The sequence below is a fragment of the Triticum urartu genome, chromosome 3A, assembly GCF_056163025.1.
Source record: "Triticum urartu cultivar PI428250 chromosome 3A, HENAU_Tu73, whole genome shotgun sequence".
NCBI classification, from domain to species: Eukaryota; Viridiplantae; Streptophyta; class Magnoliopsida; order Poales; family Poaceae; genus Triticum; species Triticum urartu.
The window spans coordinates 189,220,833-189,240,208 of NC_141875.1; positions in this window are offsets into that span (position 1 = coordinate 189,220,833).

Genomic DNA, 19,376 nt, shown 5'->3' on the forward strand with positions numbered 1-19,376 from the left:
CAGGCGCGTGAAATGTCGGATTTTGGGTTCCGGCAAAACCCTTAACGTTCAAATACTGGGGTGTGTGCGAAGATCTCTCCCTCACCGATCACGCCCTCAAGCACTTCGCGATCTCAAAGGCTAGCTCGACGAACTCGCAACACAAGAGACACAAGATTTATACTGGTTCGGGCCACCGTTGCGGTGTAATACCCTATGCCAGTGTGGTGTGGTGGATTCCCTCTTGGGCTGATGATGAACAGTACAAGGGGAAGAACAACGTCCTGAGGTGAGGTGTTCTTGCACTTGGTTGGTGTGTGGTTGAGGATGGAATGGGTCATATCTAAGATGAGGTCGTTCCCCCTTCTACTTTGGTGGCTAATTCTATTTATAGAGGCCCTAGTCCTCGCCCCAAATATTGAGTGGGAAGGGAGCCAACAACAGCCGATTTGAAAGGGGACAACTAGTACAAGTTATTCTGACAAAAGTAGTCTTCGCCTGCCAAAGGCTCTGGTGGTGACGCCGTCTTGGGCTCCACGGTGACCTCCGTCCTGCCATCCTGCTGATCTTGTCTCGTTGCACCGATATGGAAAGCTTTGCTTGACGCCTCGGTACTCTTCGTCTGCGCTTGCTTCCTTAGAACCAAAGAGGAAACAAGGACACTATGAGTGCGGGCGCCCACCTGGCGCTCGCCTGGTCTCGATCGTCATGGCTCACATCATTGGAACCTTGCGAGGTTTGACTAGCCTTGATCTCTCCACCCCTCGTGAGCCAGCCTGGTGAGGCCGCTCCTGAGTAGGTCTTGCGTCGCCCGCCTCTTGAGGATTGGCCCCTCGCAAGGGTCTTGAATGCTTGTTGGTGAAGTTGGGCCGTACGGACCCACTCACAGCGCCACGCCATGGGCCGCAGGCAGGCAAGTCTGGGGACCCCCTTCCCAGAACGCCGACACCAATGTTGCAGCCTCAGTGCAACGATAAATTCCTCAGGCTGATGCATCTGCACAGCCTGCTAAAGAACATGTCAGCACCGCTGTTGGAAATCAAGCTTCTGAAGAAACTGAAAGCACCAGGGCTGTTGAAGACATTCCAGCCGCTGAAGAAACTGCCAGGGCAACCACTAGTGTTGTGCCTGAAGAACAAGCCAGGCCAGATGAAGCATCTACTGCTGTGCCTGAAGACACTTAACAAGCTAGGACAACTGCATCAGTTGCCCCTAAGGACAATGAACCAATTTCCTCTGCTCCTCCTGCACCAACACCAAGTCCCATCCTTCCTTCTGCATCAGAAGCAAAGAAAAACCAAAGCTGCGGAGCAAGCAACTGTGAAGAAAAGGAAAGCTTCTGCTTCCTCAAAGTCGTCTGCTTCCAAGAAGGCGAAGACTTTCACAAGCTCTTATGACAATCCTATCGATGCTATCCCCGTTTCAAGAATGCCATTAAAGGAGATTGTTCCCTTTGGTGTATTAAATACCAAATGAATCAGATGAAGAAGATCCTTCTGCTGCTTCGAGAAAGTAGTTGGATGAAGAAATTGAAGTCGATAACTTCCCTTCAACTCCATTGGTATCATTGCCCATGCCTCAATTTACAGCTGAAGAGGCGGGCATTGAGGAAATTGATGAAGAAGATGAAGACGTGGATATTGGGTGCTCAACTCCTATTCTGAATGATGAATACTAGGAAAGTCATCACCCCAATTCACCACGGTTCACTCCGCAAGAAATTCCTTACTCCCTGATTTAGACCGAAGAAATTCAGGTGGGCTCTGAAGAACCTCAAGCCTCTCTTCTAACCATCCCTGAAGAAATTCCAGCTACTAGTGCTGATGTAAAAGGTGCTGAAGAAATGGAGACCCAGGCTGCTACTGATAACATTACAACTGAAATCCCTCAGCCTGAGGCTCCAGAGACTGTGATTCAAGAGGCTGTGAAGACTTTGACTGACACTCCTCAGCCAAAGCCTAAGAATCCCTTCTCCAAGAAATAGAATTTCAAAGCTGATGATTTCTTCCATGAACATGTGTTCTTCATAGAATATAATCCCTATGACTTTGCTCATCTTAGATGCAAGCGCTTCTAGACAGCAAGTCAGATGAATTTCTACTCTTCGCTGCTATTCGATAAAGATAAGATCTTTGACCATGAGCATATTCCTCATGTTGATATGGAGTCGCTTCCCTGCTTCTCCCCAGTCCTCAGTGTTCTTCATGACGCTGGGCTGCTCAATTTTTGCACCGACATGTGTGACTAGAATGAAGAGCTAATTCTTCAGTTCTATGTTTTGTTTCACATCACCAGCAACGCCGAAGATGTGAATTCATGGGTGTGCGACTAGATGACTAAGAACACTCACTTCAAAGGACCGACCTCTGAATTAATTTATGTCGTCTTAGTCAGTCCTCCCCTTGAAGGTGAAAGACTCATCTACCATGAACTTGAGCTTTCCGATCATTTCATGCAAGTGTTGATGAAGCCTCTGAAGCCTGGCCAAGCCCCAAGAACCAAATTACTCGTGAAGGAATTGCTCTATGTGCCAAGGACAATTTACAAGATATTGACCAAGACCCTTAGTCCAGTCAAGGGCTGAGGGACTCCTGGACTAAGGGGTCCTCGGGTGTCTGGCATGTTGGACATGGGCCGGACTAATGGGCTATGAAGATACAAGACCGAAGACTCTTACTCGTGTCCGGGTGGGATTCTCCTTTGCGTGGATGGCAAGCTTGGCGTTCGGATATGAAGATTCCTTTCTCTGTAACCGACTTTGTATAACCCTAGTCCCCTCCAGTGTCTATATAAACCGGAGGACTTAGTCCATAATGAGGACAATCATAATCATATTCATACAAGCTAGAATTCTAGGGTTTAGCCATTACGATCTCGAGGTAGATCAACTCTTGTAATACTCATATTCATCAAGATCAATCAAGCAGGAAGTGGGGTATTACCTCCGTACAGAGGGCCCAAACCTGGGTAAACATCGTGTCCCCTGTGTCATGTTACCATCAACCTTAGACGCATAGTTCGGGACCCCCTACCCGAGATCCGCCACTTTTGACACCGACATTGGTGCTTACATTGAGAGTTCCTTTGTGCCGTCGTCAGAAGGTTTGATGGATCCATCCATCATCTACAACAACGATGCCCGGGGGGGATGTCTTTCTCCCTGGCCATATCTTCGTATTCGGCGGCTTCACACTGCGGGCCAACTCGCTTGGCCATCTAGAGCAGATCGACAACTACGCCCCTGGCCGTCAGTTCAGGCTTGGAAGCTTGAACTACGTTGCTGATATCCGCAGAGACTTGATCTTCGACGGATTTGAGCCCATGGCAGCCGCTCCCTGCCACCGCGACGAACACGACCTAAATCTGTCATTGGACCCTACCCAGGAGATTGCGCCTATAAGCGCTCTGGCCCTAGATCCAGAGCAGCTTGCGCTATTCGAAGACGGGAAGCTTAACCCTGCCATGGAAGCCGCAGACTCAGCGGCGTTGGAGCCGCGCACAGACCCAACCTCGAGCGGGGTCTGCGTCACCGGACCCTCGGATTCATCTCCGGCCACTGGTTCCAAACTACGTGCATCCGCGTCCGTCGAGCCTTACTAGGCGCCGATCATCGAATTCAGTTCCGTGGACATATTCCAGCACTCACCTTTAGGCGATGTGCTAAACTCATTAAAAATCCTCTCTTCAGCAGGGGACTCACAATTGAATTATATCTGGTTTGAACTGGGGCTAATGATGGGGAATTTCGCTCCCCCCCACTTAATAGCCACTATCGAATATCCAACCGACATGCTCGACTACGACTCCGGAGACATCGACGGTATGGACGGCGATGCCGAAGAGGAGCAGGCCCAAAACCCGCCATTTACCGGGCACTGGACGGCCACCTCCTCCTACGACACATACATGGTGGACACACCAAACATGAATAGCGGCAAGGACAAGGAAGATCCAGTCGGGGACAGGCCTCCTGAGATACAGCTGAAGCACCAATGTCAGTGGCGCCGCTATAAGCCACGCCACGAAAAAGACTGCAATACCGGCACAAACAATACTCTTGACAACACGGAAGACAATGAAGACCCGACCAAGCCAACCTCCGAATAGGACGAACGGGAAGATGGGAGAGTTAGCTGTAACACCCACGATGCGGCTATATCTCCCATGTGTCGGGGCACGACTTACAGGCATAACCGCATTGTAGGCATGTCGCAAGAGGGGTAATCTTTACACATCCCATGTACTGAATAAGAAAGAGATAAGGAATTGGCGTACAATCGCCATTCACACAGTACATAAGTATAGCGTTACATCATCCAGAATACAATCAAGGTCCGACTACGGAACCAAATAAAGAAACAAAACCCCTAATGCAAAATATCCCCGATCGCCCCGACTGGGCTCCACTACTGATCAACTGGAAACGAAACAACACAACGAACACGATCTTCATCGAGCTCCCACTTGAGATCAGATGCGTCATCTGCATGGTATCATCGGCACCTGCAACTATTTAAGTAATCTGTGACTCACGGGTACTCAGCAATCTCACACCCTCGCGATCAAGACTATTTAAGCTTATGGGTAGGAAAAGGTAGTGAGGTGGAGCTGCAGCAAGCACTAGCATATATGGTGGCTAACTTATGCAAATGAGAGCGAGAAGAGAAGCAAAGCACGGTCATGAACTAGAAGTGATCAGGAAGTGATCATGAAACTACTTACGTTCAAACATAACACAAGAACCGTGTTCACTTCCCAGACTCCGCCGGAAAGAGACCATCACGGCTACACACACGGTTGATGCATTTTAATTAAGTTAAGTGTCAAGTTTTATACAACCAGACATTAACAAATTCCCATCTACCCATAACCGCGGGCACGGCTTTCGAAAGTTCAAAACCCTGCAGGGGTGTCCCAACTTAGCCCATCACAAGCTCTCACGGTCAACGAAGGATATCCCTTCTCCCAGGACGACCCGATCAGACTCGGAATCCCGGTTACAATACATTTCATCAATGGTAAAACAAGACCAGCAAAGCCGCCCGATGCGCCAACATCCTGATAGGAGCTACACATATCTCGTTCTCAGGGAACACCGGATGAGACATCCTACGAGTAAAACCAACCCTCAAGTTTCCCCGAGGTGGCCCCAAAGTCTACTCAGTTCGGACGAACACTTAGAGAAGCATTGGCCCGGGGGGGTTAAAATAAAGATGACCCTTGAGTCTGCAGAACCGAAGGGAAGGTGATAGGTTGTTAGTGCAAAAGTAAAACCAAGGTTGGGCCTTGGTGAGGAGTTTTATTCAAAGCAAACTGTCAAGGGGTTCTGATTATAACCCGACCGCGTAAGGAACGCAAAATCAAGGAACAAAACACCGGTATGACGGAAACTAGGGCGGCAAGAGTGGAACAAAACACCAGGCATAAGGCCAAGCCTTCCACCCTTTACCAAGTATATAAATGCATTAATTAAATAAGAGATATTGTGATATCCCAACAATAACATGTTCCAACACGGAACAAACTCCATCTTCACCTGCAACTAACAAAGCTATACGAGGGGCTGAGCAAAGCGGTAACATAGCCAAACAATGGTTTGCTAGGACAAGGTGGGTTAGAGGCTTGACATGGCAATATGGGAGGCATGACATAGCAAGTGGTAGGTATCGCATCATAGAAATAGAGCGAGCAACTAGCAAGCAAAGATATAAGTGATTTCCAGGGTATGGACATCTTACCTGAAATCCCTCAAGGAAGAAGAACGAGTCCATGAACAAGACAAACAGACTTAGTCGAACGGATCCTCACAAACGTGACGTTATCGGAACTAACCCGAAGAAGCAACACCGGAAAGAAGCAAACAACATGGTAAACAACCATCGCATAATCATGGCATGATGCACAACCAAGTATGATGCATGTCCGGTTTAAAGAGGCATGGAATGGCAAAGTGCAGAAGCAATTCTACAAATTAAGTGGAGCTCAATATGCAACGAGTTGCATATTGACGAAACACCACATCAATTATTTAGTTCTCTCTCGTTTAGATATCCAACAATATTAAATGTTGTTAACCATGGAAAGAGAAGAAGAAAAAGTAAAACCTCTATCTAAACAAGTTTAAAAGAGGCCGGAACAAAAAAAATCCGGTAAATATCCATATGCATTTAGCAATTTAAAGCAAACAACAATTTTAAACATTTTAATTGTTGTTATCATGATGCGGATGACATGTGCAAGTTTTATGCAGGTTTTATGAAAATGTTAACAAGAGCATATTATGAAGCATTTGTCATCGTGGCGGAAACGAAAGGGGTGCCACGGCAACGAATCCAAAAATGATGCCACGGCAGCTTTCCAGTTTTGGTAACTCGATTGAGATGCCGGTGCAAAAGAGAGTGTGACGGGTTCATGTCATGCAACGAGGGTGGGGTGATCCCGATAAACGGGTGTCCCACGAGACGATGGTATGGCAACGGGGAACATGCAGGAAAACATGTCGGGCACGGTGCAAACACGAGCATTTCATACAACACAGATGTGTTCATTCACGGGCGTCATCTCGATGGTTATACCCTCGAAGCGTGCGTTATTGGAGGGGTTCAAGTTCGATGCGGTGTAGGGGAAGTAGACATTCTCGGGACGTTCGGTAGTGGAAGTAGGGGTACATGACGACGGTAGAGGTACTCGTGATATTGGCGATGTTAGTGGTACACGTTTCTTGTCAAAATCACAACGGCGGTAGTTGTACACGGTTCGTAGATGTTCGAGTCTTCCGTAGAGGTACTTGACGCATGCGTTACACGGGTCTTCGGCGATGGTAGTGGTACACGTTGTAGTCGTTGTAGTTGAACTTGGCGAATACAAATCCCTTCGGGGTTGTCGTGGTAATAAGGGTCTTCGGACTTGATGGATCCGATGTCTCCGGGGGTAGTGGTACATGTTCGTTTACTCCACGGTCTTAGCGGATCCATGCGACGGTAGTGGTACTCGTGAAGAGGTACTCGGCGGTCGTCGTGTAGACATTCACGGGATCTTGGCGACAGTAGTTGTACATGGGTCTTCGGCGACGGTACTTGGCGTTATCATTCTGGCCGACCCAAAATGAAGCATGACAAAAGGGCCTCTCGAGGCAGCAGTCAAAGGTGCACGGGGCAGCGGAGAAAACATGGTACTCGGACATGGGCGCTGGCACATGCAGTGGACATGGAGGCAGGTCGATGAAAAGGCACACGACTCGGTGACAAGGAGGAACAGCGGGTCCAGGGGTGGAGGTGACCAGCAGGAGGCGGTGCTGGAGATGTTGTTGGTGGCCGGTGACGATGCTGGGGCGGGGGAGGCCGCTTCCAGCGCGGACGAGGCGAGGAGTTTAGGCGCAGCTCCGGCAGGGACGGAACTAGACGAACCCAGAGGTGATGGGTCCATTCCAGGTGGCGGCGCTACTTGTCTTGCGCTCGGGAGGACACGAGCAGGAGCGTGCTTGTTTTGAGGAAGTGCTCGGGGTCGGCTTGACTGAAACAAGGAGGGAGCGGGAGGCAGGGAGCTGTGGGGTGGTAGCCGGCAACAACTCCGGTGGCTGGCCGGCGCGACGAGGTGGCGTAGGGTCGGGCGCGGTGCCCTGGCGGCGGCGCTAGGAGGGGGTGAGGGGATCAGATCAAGGGAGATGAGAGGAGTTGGCAGTGCTGGAGGGACAAGGGAATTGAGAGAAGGGGTTGCAGGGGATCGGGTGAGGGTTAGGTTAGGTTAGGTGGGCCTGCGGGGAAGGATGCACCTAGAGAGGCCGGCCTGGGCTGGGCTTCTCTCTTCCTCTCTCTTCTTCTTTTCTTTAACACAAAAACAAGATAAGAAAAAAGAAAGAAAGTGGGAGGTTAGGGACCAAAGTTGGACTCACGGATAAATTTCCCGGACTCATAAAAATGAGTTTAACCCAAGAAAAATAGAAACGGCAAGATTGAAAGATATAAATTCAAACTCATTTGAATTTAATTTAAATGGGTTTAGAACTGGGACTTGGTAAAAGGAAGGTCCAAAAATGTTCGGATTTTTGGTCTAGCACCGAAAAATGACGAAAGAATTTACTGACAAAGTTCGAGGTCAACAAGCGAGAAAACAAAGGCATGCGGAAATTTTGCAAGTGTGTTTTATGTGATTCCATAAGAATGGATTATTTATCATAGATCCCTAATATTGGGAGGGTATGTTATACAGAGAACTCACCATGTGAATTCCCTCGGTTTAAATGGATCGAAGATCCATATGCTTTATTTAGTTGAGTTAAGAAAAAGAAATGACATGATGGCATGATGACGTGATGCAATGCACACGATGCAAAGATGAATGCAATGAACCAAAAAAATCACACGACGGAACCAGGAAACCCTGGAAGGCATATGAAGCTCCGGTCTTGGGGCGTCACAACACTCCACCACTACGAGAGGATCTCATCCCGAGATCTAGGATGGCACCGGAGGGAAAACGGAAGAAAAAGAGAAGAGGTAAAACTAAGTTGCTTCTTTGACAAATGAGTGAAACCAAAGAACTTGGAAAAGGTTAAACAAATTGAAAGAAAGAATGCAACGGAGATGAACAAAGTTGAAAACATTCCATTAGGAAAGAGGAACAAGGAAGAACAAATTTGGACAACACTCTGGTTGAAAAGTGATATGCAACTTGATAAGATGAAAAGAACTTGAGCAGAGGGCACAACACTCCAGTTAAATGGTTAAGCACGAAAAGAACACCATTCGAGATGATGAGAGAGAAAGCAACATCACAATGCCCCCGGAAGGGAAAATAGAAGATAGATCATTGCAATAACAGAGTGGAGAAGAAAATGACAACTTCTGCCACAAATGAGCTTGGGAAAACACCCTTCCAAGAAGGTTATCACGGAGTTGTTGGAAAACCAACAACGAAAAGATTAAGCTTGTTATGGACTTATAGAAGACATCTTAAAATTATGAGGTGACAACTTGCCGCTAACGGAAACCAATAGATTGGATTGATATCAACAAGGAGACGAGAAACTTATTTCATCGGGAGGATAAATGAAGAACTAGGGTCGTTTATAAGCACCATAAATAGCACAATCCTTAGGGAGAGCTTTAGGTGAAATATAACCCAAGATAAACTTCAATGAAGAGATTGATGGGTAGAGAAGATCTCATGCTCAAAGAAATAGATGGGTTTAACTACCTCATTCTTGACAACTATTGAGACATGACACACGAAGGGATTTTGTCAAGAATGACATAACACCATCCCAAAAGATGAGATATGAAAGAATTGCACTTCAGAATGCAAGATGAAGAATACTTGAGCTCCTCTGAAAAGAATCTCGATGAACACTTCGAGAAGGAATTAAATCCTTGATGAACCACCATGTTGAGCCTCCATGAAGAACTCCGGTAATAGAAGGATGATATAAGGAAGAGAAGTTGAAACACAAGGTGAAACCTTGCAATGGTTTTGATGAATCTTTGTGGTGATATAATTGGGAGATCTTGGAACTCAGGGAAAAGCCTTGCAGTGATTTGATGAAGCTTTGAAATGATATAATTGAAATAACTTTGAACTCCGGAAAGAAAAGATAAATCATCTCAAACCGAGAATGTGATATGATGAACCACTCCGGAAAGAAGAAATTAGAATGCTTGGATGAAACAAGAATAAGAATTATGTTATGCATATCCTTCACCAATTTAGATTGATGACAAGCAATGGATTTGGCCTACTACTTATTCTCGTAGAAAGGATTAAGATAGATATGGAGCAAACTTAAGACGGTCTTCAACAATCCACCGATAGGATTGAAAACAACGAATACATTGATATGATAAACGAAGGAGAAGAATCTTGGAAGAACCATCATAAGAATTGAAAATGAATGAAGAAAAGAGATGAATCACCGGTGAGAATTTGAAAATGAACAAAGATACTTGGGGAAATTTAGATACAAAAGAACGAAGAGATCAAGAGCTGATAAGACAATACTTGAATGATGCACTAGTAAGATTTGGAGAATGATAGCTGAAGTCTGAGAATGAATAATTCTTCTGAAATGATGGGCTCCGAAGAATCAAATTGAAAATTATCTTGAATTGCTTTGAATAGGTGAAAAGAATTCTCACAATCGAAAACAATTATGAGAGGATGGCAACAAGCTAGAATCACGAATCTTGAAGAGAATTGAGCAAGATTTAAGGGAAAACTCTTCTTCGGTCTTCAAAATTCGAGAATGATGACGAGAAACACCACCATGATAATTGATGAGACACCCCGGGAGAATGAAAGAAAAGAGGTTGAGCCAACAATGAAAAGAGTTTGAAAGATCTTGGGGAAAGACATTTGACTGATGATGATTCATTCTTACGTCAAACTTCAAAAAGAATTTATGATAGCTCCGGGAAAATTAGAAGAGTCAGGTAAGATCCTGGGAAAAGACCTGTGGGTTAGGGCCCACTCAAAGAAACACCGTTGGAATGATTAGAAAGAGAGATTGCGCCGGTTGAATTAAATGGCTTGAATGAGATAACAATCTCGAAAAGGCTTGAACGAATACAGAGTGGAAGCACGAATCTTCGAGATATCTTCAGCACTCCAGAACAAATGAATAGCGAGGAGTGGATGATTAAGAGGTGCACCGGCATTAGAAAATATTTGAAACGAGGAAAAGGGATATGATCAACACCAAAAGCTTGTTTTGTATCCACCGGAGAAGATAAAAGAAACGAAGAATGATGAACTTGAAGCTTCGTTAGAATCTTCATAGGAAACACCGGGTAAAACATTGAAAGAAAAGAATGAAGAGACTTCCCATCAATAAAATGGATAGTTGATTGAGAAATCTGAGTCCTTGAAGAAAAAGGGTGGGAGGGTGGGAAAAACAAAGGCAACTTGGAATTGATGAAACAAACACCGTTGAGAATACTTAGAATTGAACTTGGAGGTGTTTAAATCATCGGATCCACTTCAAGGGAAACACGCCGGTTGGAAAGGATTGACATGACAACCTCGATTATCATGAAGGATTAGCATCCACATAGAAATAAGAGAACACCTCTTAGGAAAGGTATGGAATCACCACTTGACAATGAAGCAACTCGAATACCAAAACAAAAATAAAAAAACAAATTATTGACTTAGGAAATAAGCCGGAACAAACATATGATAGATCCCATATCGTATCATGTGTCTGTTGGAAAGATATCCTACGTGATACATGAATTCCCACTTATAAACTCCCAAAACTTTCTAGTTATGCAATCAGGTGTTGGGGATACAGGGGAAGCATAATATCTCACCCAAACTAACAATACCTACATCCAGTTGTATCCATCCTTCAACACATAACCAAGAAACCTTCGGAAATCGTTTACCTCAACCTTCGAAAAGCAACCGTTATACGAGTTATGGCAATACTCCCAAACTCCCGCCCCAGTACTGGGTGGCATCGAGGTTATCTCACCAACAACTGCATAAAGGAGATTTTCGATGTCGGCGAAACTCAGGTATTTCAGAACCGCAACGATAAAATTGTGATGACAATACCTCAGAGCTCAACTCCCCGGGACACTGCCACAACCCCTAAATGTCAGCAGGCACCAAGAACAATGTTCTCGTCACAATACCATCGGAACGATTCCAAGATACCCGCATGATCCTAAAAAAATTCGTGAAATTTGAGAAGAGAAGAGTCAAAACTCTATGTCAGGAGGCCTCACCAGAGCGACGAAGGGACTGAGGAGTAAAAAGAATCCTACTCTCCGATATATATAATCCTATAAGACTCAAAACATTTTTTCTAGACTCAACAACGCCAGCGATTCGATCAACCAGGGGGCTCCTAAGTCGGGGAAGGCTCTGATTACCAACTTGTAACACCCACAATGCGGCTATATCTCCCATGTGTCGAAGCACGACTTAGAGGCATAACCGCATTGTAGGCATGTCACAAGAGGGGTAATCATTACACATCCCATGTACTGAATAAGAAAGAGATAAGGACTTGGCTTACAATCGGTACTTCACACAATACATAAGTATAGCATTACATCATCCAGAATACAATCAAGGTCCGACTACGGAACCAAATAAAGAAAGAAAACCCCTAATGCAAAAGATCCCCGATCACCCCAACTGGGCTCCACTACTGATCAACTAGAAATCAAACAACACAACGAACACGATCTTCATCGAGGGTCAGCTGCATCATCTACATGGTATCATCGGCACCTGCAACTGTTTGAAGTACTCTGTGAGTCACGAGGACTCAGCAATCTCACACCCTCGCGATCAAGACTATTTAAGCTTATGGGTAGGAAAAGGAAGTGAGGTGGAGCTGTAGCAAACACAATCATATATGGTGGCTAACTTACGCAAATGAGAGCGAGAAGAGAAGCAAAGCACGGTCGTGAACTAGAAGTGATCAAGAAGTGATCCAGAAACTACTTACGTTCAAACATAACACAAGAACCGTGTTCACTTCCCGGACTCTGCTGGAAAGAGACCATCACGGCTACACACGCGGTTGATGCATTTTAATTAAGTTAAGTGTCAAGTTTTCTACAACCGGACATTAACAAATTCCCATCTACCCATAACCGCGGGAACGGCTTTCGAAAGTTCAAAACCCTGTAGGGGTGTCCCAACTTAGCCCATCACAAGCTCTCACGGTCAACGAAGGATATTCCTTCTCCCAGGATGACCCGATCAAACTCGGAATCCCGGTCACAAGACATTTCAACAATGGTAAAACAAGACCAGCAATGCCGCCCGATGCACAAACATCCTGATAGGAGCTGCACATATCTCGTTCTCAGGGCAACACCGGATTAGACATCCTACGAGTAAAACCAACCCTCAAGTTTCCCCGAGGTGGCCCCGCAGTCTACTCAGTTCGGACCAACACTTAGAGAAGCACTGGCCCGAGGGGGTTAAAATAAAGATGACCCTTGAGTCTGCAGAACCCAAGGGAAGGTGATAGGTTGTTAGTGCAAAAGTAAAACCAAGGTTGAGCCTTGTTGGAGGAGTTTTATTCAAAGCGAACTGTCGAGGGGTTCCCATTATAACCCGACCGCGTAAGGAAAGCAAAATCAAGGAACATAACACCGGTATGACGGAAACTAGGGCGGCAAGAGTGGAACAAAACACTAGGCATAAGGCCGAGCCTTCCACCCTTTACCAAGTATATAGATGCATTAATTAAATAAGAGATATTGTGATATCCCAACAATAAACATGTTCCAACACGGAACAAACTCCATCTTCACCTACAACTAACAACGCTATACGAGGGGCTGAGCAAAGCGGTAACATAGCCAAACAACGGTTTGCCAGGACAAGGTGGGTTAGAGTCTTGACATGGCAATATGTGAGGCATGATATAGAAAGTGGTAGGTATCGCAGCGTAGCAATAGAGAGAGCAACTAGCAGGAAAAGATAGAAGTGATTTCGAGGGTATGGTCATCTTGCCCAAAATCTCGCAAGGAAGAAGAACGAGTCCATGAAGAAGACAAACGGACGTAGTCGAACGGATCCTCACAAACGCGACGTTATCGGAACTAACCCGAAGAAGCAACACCGGAAAGAAGAAAACAACATGGTAAACAACCATCACATAATCATGGCATGATGCACAACCAAGTATGATGCATGTCCGGTTTAAAGAGGCATGGCATGGCAAAGTGAACAAGCAATTCTACAAATTAAGTGGAGCTCAATATGCAACGAGTTGCATATTGATGAAACACCAGATCAATTATTTAGTTCTCTCCTGTTTAGATACCCAACAATATTAAATGTTGTTAACCATGGCAAGAGAATAAGCAAAAGTAAAACCTCTATCTAAACAAGTTTAAAAGAGGCCGAAACAAACAACAATTCCGGTAAATCCCCATATGCATTTAGGAATTTAAAGCAAATAACAATTTTAAACATTTTAATTATTGTTATCATGATGCGGATGACATGTGCAAGTTTTATGCAGGTTTTATGAAAATGTTAACAAGAGCATATTATGAAGCATTTGTCATCGTGGCGGAAACGAAAGGGGTGCCATGGCAACGAATCCGAAAATGATGCCATGACAACTTTTTGGTTCCGGTAACTCGATTGAGATGCCGGTGCAAAAGAGAGTCTGACGGGAGCATGTCATGCATGGTTGGTGGGTGATCCCGGTAAACGGGTGTCCCACGAGACGACGGTATGGCAACGGGGAACATGTAAGAAAACATGTCGGGTACGGTGCAAACGTGAGCATTTCATACAACACACATGTGTTCATTCACGGGCGTCGTCTCGATGGTTATACCTTCGAAGCGTGCGTTATTGGAGGGGTTCAAGTTCGATGCGGTGTAGGGGAAGTACACGTTCTCGGGACGTTCGGTAGTGGAAGTAGGGGTACATGACGACGGTAGAGGTACTCGTGATATTGGCGATGGTAGTGGTACACGTTTCTTGTCAAAATCACAACGGCGGTAGTTGTACATGGTTCATAGATATTCGAGTCTTCCGTAGAGGTACTTGACTCATGCGTTACACAGGTCTTCGACGATGGTAGTGGTACACGTTGTAGTCGTTGTAGTCGAACTTGGCGAATACAAATCCCTTCGGGGTTGTCGTGGTACTATGGGTCTTCGGACTTGACGGATCCGATGTCTCCGGAAATAGTGGTACATGTTCGTTTACTCCACGGTCTTGGCGGATCCACGCGATGGTAGTGGTACTCGCGAAGAGGTACTCGACGGTCGTCGTGTAGACGTTCACGGGGTTTTGGCGACGGTAGTTGTACATGGGTCTTCGGCGACGGTACTTGGCGTTCTCGTTCTGGCCGACCCAAAATGAAGCACGACAAAAGGGCCTCTCGAGGCAGCAGCCAAAGATGCACAGGGCAGCGGAGAAAACATGGTACTAGGATATGGGCGCTGGCACACGCAGTGGACATGGAGGCAGGGCGATGAGAAGGCGCACGGTGGGTCCAGGGGTGGAGATGACCAGCAGGAGGTGGTGCTGGAGATGCTGGTGGTGGCCAGCGATGATGCTGGGGCGGGGGAGGCCGCTTCCAGCGCGAACGAGGTGAGGAGCTTAGGCGCAGCTCCGACAGGGACGGTGTGGGAGTCCCGGAATATGGGGTCTCCGGACAGTCAGACTGTTAGACTATGAATATACAAGATTGAAGACTTCGTCTCGTGTCCGGATGGGACTCTACTTGGCGTGGAAGGCAAGCTAGGCAATACAGAAATGGATATCTCCTCCTTTGTAACTGACCTTGTGTAACCCTAACCTCTCCGGTGTCTATATAAACCGGAGGGTTTTAGTCCATAGGACAAACATAAAATCATACCATAGGCTAGCTTCTAGGGTTTAGCCTCTCTGATCTCATGGTAGATCTACTCTTGTACTACCCATATCATCAATATTAATCAAGCAGGACGTAGGGTTTTACCTCCATCAAGAGGGCCTGAACCTGGGTAAAACATTGTGTCCCCTGCCTCCTGTTACCATCCGGCCTAGACGCACAGTTCGGGACCCCCTACCCGAGATCCGCCGGTTTTGACACCGATATTGGTGCTTTCATTGAGAGTTCCTTTGTGTCGTCACCGTTAGGCTTGATGGCTCCTACTATCATCGATAGCGATGCAGTCCAGGGTGAGACTTTTCTCCCCGGATAGATCTTCGTGTTCGGCGGCTTTGCACTGCGGTCAATTCGCTTGGCCATCTAAAGCAGATCGAAAGTTACGCCCCTGGCCATCAGGTCAGGTTTGGAAGCTTAAACTACACGACCGATGTCCGCGGAGACTTGATCTTCGACGGATTCGAGCCGCTGCCTTGTGCGTCACGCGGTCACGATGAGTACGATTTAGCTCTACCATCGGATAGTGTTCAGGAAATCGCATCGGCAGCCGCTCCGACCCTCAATTCGGAGCCAGTTGCGCTTTCTGCGGACGGGTGGATGTACCCCGCCACGGAGGCCCTACCCTCAGCGGTGATTGAGCCAAATATCGACCTTACCTTGCACAAGAGCCGTGTTGATAAACTACCGGATCCTTCTCCGGCCACGGACTCCGAACCGCCTGCGCCCGTTCCTATCGAATCTGATTGGGTGCCGATCATGGAGTTTGCCTCCACGGATATTTTTCAGCACTCGCCCTTTGGCGACATACTGAACTTGTTAAGGTCTCTCTCCTTGTCCGGAGGATCCTGGCCGAACTATGTCCGGCGGGACTGGGATGCGGACGACGAAGAAATTCGCGACCCACGCACCACCCACTTAGTAGCCACTGTCGATGACTTAACGGACATGCTCGACTTCGACTCCGAAGACATCGATGGTATGGAGGACGATGCGGGAGACGAAGAGGAACCACTGCCCACAGGGCACTGGACAGCCACCTCATTATACGATATATACATGGTGGATACACCCAAGGAAGGCAATGGTGACGAAATAGCGGAGGATGACCCCACCAAGAAGCAACCCAAGCGCCGACGTCAGCAGCGCCGCTCTAAGTCCCGCCAAAGCAAAAGTAGTGATACCGGCACAGGAGATAATAACACTCCGGATAGTGCCGAGACAACAACAATCCCCTCCAGCAAGATTTAGAGCAGGAGGATGGAGGAGCCAGCCCTCCTGAGAGAGCGGCAGACGGAGAGGAGGATAATAATTACATGCCCTCCTCCGAAGACGAGGCAAGCCTCGGCGACGACGAATTCGCTGTGCCAGAGGATCCCGTCGAATAAGAGCGCTTCAAGCGCCGGCTTATGGCCACGGCAAATAGCCTGAAGAAAAAGTAGCAGCAGCTTCAAGCTGATCAAGATCTGCTAGCTGACAGATGGACTGAAGTCCTCGCTGCCGAGGAATATAAACTTGAGCGCCCCTCCAAGAGTTACCCAAAGTGCAGGCTGCTACCCCGACTGGAGGAAGAAGCGTATGACGCGGCTGATCGGCCGCCTCGTGGCCACGATAAAGAGGCATTTGTTAGGACCCCGATTGCAAGTCACATCAATCTAGCCGGTAACACCTCATATCACATTGCGGTCTCACGCACGGTATCCCACGGGTGTCGCCTTACCATGGCCCGGGACCGTTTGCGCCTTTTGGCTCACGTATATGATAGTGTCGCTAGCATCCATATGACAGAGAACCCGGGCCAACATGGCTAGTCGTGAACCCAAAGCAGCACAGACCTATGGAGACAGGCATACGTGAATCACATCTAGCATGTCGGTCATCAGCGAGTGAATCTGGGCTGTAGCACTGGGCTAATAGGACACTGGGGAACCCGGGCTGTAGCAGGCTAGGTAGGACTCCGGATGTCACCGCGTGACATTTCCCCGAAGGGACAGACATAGGAACAAAGTGAAACACATGCCGGCCAGTCAAGTGTCCTGAGCAGTAGTGCTGGGCTAGCAGGACTCCGGTGAACCGGGTTGTAGCGGACTACTGTGGCTCGAGGAACACTAGACTACATTTCCCCATAAGAAAGGCTACCAAGGATAAACAACTAGATTGTCGGATCCCACTCATACCAAGCATTTCAATCATACATACAATATGCCCGATATGAGCACATATAACATGGCATCACAACAAAACTCTACAACTCAAGTACTTTATTTAAAGGCTCCAGAGAGCCATACATAACATGTTCATACAGGTAGGGGTCACATGACCCGACACTCAAGTCATACAAACATACAAGCACAAGCGGAAGTAAATAGTATGAGTACAGACACTAGAAAGCAAGAAGGCTTCCGAAGCCTGTCTATCTACATAGGGCCCTCCATGGCCAGGATCACCACCTGGGTGGCTAGTCACTCGTCGACATCAAGGTCTACATAAAACACATCGGAGGGGGTGGTTTTGTCGTCTGAAAAAAATAAATAAGCATTCATGAGTACAAGGTACTCAGCAAGTCTTACATCAGAACCTAATATACATGCTCATTCTCAAGAAGGTGGTGGGGTTATTGCAGCAAGCCAGCTTTGACTCTTGGCTAGGCTATCCTACGGAACTCCACCAATAAAATAGTTTTCACACACGAGTCCACTACTCACCAACACAATACTGCACCAGGGATCCTCCCTCGTCATCCTACAAGAGGGCCATCCTCGGTACTCACACTTATCTTGAGTCTTTTAGTAGTAACCATTAACTTGTCTATGAACTGTATAGGCAACCAAGTAGTCCTTTACCCCGGACGTGGCTATTCGAATAGATGATGTTAACCCTGCAGGGGTATACTTCTTCATACACGCTTTCACCACTTACCGCCGCTTACACGACATGTACTCGGCAACCTTCAAGCGGAAGCCCAACGAGGGTGTCGGCCACGGCCTACCTAAACACTTAAGTCCCTAGTCCAGGTTTATCGCCTATCCAGGTTCCATCCGCAGGGAGTCCGGCCGAGGTTTCCACATACGGCCCCGAACAATGTGAACAGGGTCCTGAGACGCCAAACAGGCGCCCGGCATACCCGGCCATGGTGTATCTACCGCAACATAGCCCACCCCTAGGGTCAGCACTACGCACGGCCGCCAACACATAACCTACAAACACCAGAAACTATTTGCAACTCCTGGATAGAGTACTAGGGTGATTAAGAAGCCGAGAGGGTCCATTGGTTTCGGGCCCAACATATGGTAGTAAGTGCATCTTAAATCACACAAACAGATCTCAGTTCTTATGGACGTCCTCAATGAAACAACCCACCATGTACTCCTACATGGCCTCTCAACGATTCCTTTACCAAGTCATGTTCATCACATCCCTCACATTACTGATATAACCATTTCACTCTAGCCCATCACCTGGATGGACTAGACTTGACACAACTCTGAGCATAGCAGGCATAGCAAGGTAGGAAATAGATACATGGCTCAATCAACTCCTACACATGCTAGTGGGTTTCATCTAGTTACTGTGGCAATGACAGGTCATGCAAAGGAAAAGGGTTCAACTACCGTAGCACACAGCTGTTTGAATCGTGTTGTCTTAATGCAGTAAACAAGAGCAGAAGCGAGAACATGGGTTTGTATCGGAATGATCAATGGTTGCTTGCCTGTTGTAGTGGTAGTAGGGTACTGCCCTTCAGACGGATACTCGGGGTTATCCTCAGAGGCAGAACCTACCACGAAAGATACACCGAACATAATCAACACATGACAATATGCAACAGTATGATGCATGCTATGACATGGCAAAATGAATGTGTCTTGGCCTAATGCAAGCTAAAACAGGATGGAATGAACTCATTTGAATCAAAGATTCAAATGTTAGCTCATTTAACATGGCCTTATTAGTGCATTTTCTTATTCTGCTTAAACAGCAAGGTTAACTTTTTTGTCATGCATGAAACCATTACAGATGGATAGATCGAATTTTTCTGATCATTTTT